This window comes from Leucopleurus acutus (genome assembly GCF_964270905.1).
Source record: "Leucopleurus acutus genome assembly, chromosome: 11".
NCBI classification, from domain to species: Eukaryota; Metazoa; Chordata; class Mammalia; order Artiodactyla; family Delphinidae; genus Leucopleurus; species Leucopleurus acutus.
This window is the reverse complement of record NC_139152.1, coordinates 93,427,474-93,428,934: the sequence shown is the minus strand read 5'-3', so window position 1 is coordinate 93,428,934 and position 1,461 is coordinate 93,427,474.

Below are 1,461 nucleotides of genomic sequence, written 5' to 3'. Positions count from 1 at the left end.
TCACTTTCAGCAGGCCCCACTGGCAGTTTCTAACCCGTGGAGAGACGCTATCGCGGTGCCAGCAGAAGTGGGTGCACACTTTATCATGATAAGTGACTACGAGTTTCCCAAGGTGGCAGGGGGAAGATGCAGGCAGAGCTTCTCAAACTTTCTTGACTTGACCACAGAACCACTCCCAAGCATTTCTGGGTCTAGCATCTGGAGGAACACTCTTTTGGGGGAATGGATCCCTGGTCTTCGTGTTCTGCCATGAGACTTTAGGTAGAAGGGGATCTGGCAGTGGTGCCCTGAGAGTTCAGACTCCCATCTCTGAGAACACAGCCATACTTCCGTCTTTTGCGGCCCACCCAGGGGCTGCGTTTTAGTTTGAGGGAAGGTGCGAGAGCTGGCAGTCTACCTGGGGACACTGAGGTCTGGGAGGGCAAGCACTCGCCCGGGTCAGGAGCAGGTCAGAGGCCTGGCTGGGATAGGATCTCCTGCTTCCAGGCAGTGCTCTCACACGACGGGTCCCAGTAGGCCCACAGCTGAGCTGGGCCATACAAGTGCTCTGACCCTGGGACAGCTCTGGGGGAGAGATCTGGGGGAGTTCTCAGAAGCATGGGAGCCCTGCCCCACACTGCATGGTCATTTCCTGAGAGACGAAGGAGATAAGATTGTGACCGGGTGCGTGGCATCTGCACAGGGTTGGTGTGACACGTGGGTTGTCTGGGACCTTTGAGTCCTGAGTACACTGCGCTGGTGTGACGTCGTGTGCCGGTGTGACCGGTGTTCCTCTTGCTGATGTGATGTGTGCGCCGTTTGGCCACCATGCAGGCTGTGTGTCGAGGTGGGCGCCAGGTGCCAGGTGGGAGCCGCGGGCAGGGCGCGGGGGGCGCGCGGTGTGCCGTGGGAGCCGACGCCGCGTGCCCCGCGCGCACGCGAGAGGGTGAGAGCTTGTACGTCCCGCCCGCGCCGCCGGGCCCCGAGGCCAGGCAGGTGTGGGCGGGCCATCGGGACCCCGCCGAGCCAGGGCCGGGAGAGCCGGCGGGAAACAGGAAGCGGGGGGAGGCGCGCGGCGGCCGGACGGCGGGGAGCCGGGCGTGCTGGCGGACGTGCGGGTGGTTGGCCGGCCGGACGCTCCTCGGCCCGGGCCCGGGCGGCGATGTCGGGAGGCCGGGGCAGCCCGGGCGGCGGCGGGGCCGGGGCCGGGGGCGGGGCCAGGGGCGCCGCGGACCCCGCCCCCATGCGCCGGCGGAGCCGCCGCCAGAGCGCTGACCCGGGAGTCCGAGACGGCTCCGGCGTGCGGGGTGAGTCCCGGGGACGCGGGGGCCGGGCACTCGCCGGGCGGACCGGGCGCGGGAGGAGGGGGTTCCGGCGGCGACGGGCGGCTGGTCCTGCGGGCGACGCCCAGTGCTGGGATCGGCCGGCGCACCCCGCGCCCGGCGTCCGCGCTGACCCCCCGCTCGCCTCTGGCCCGCAGAC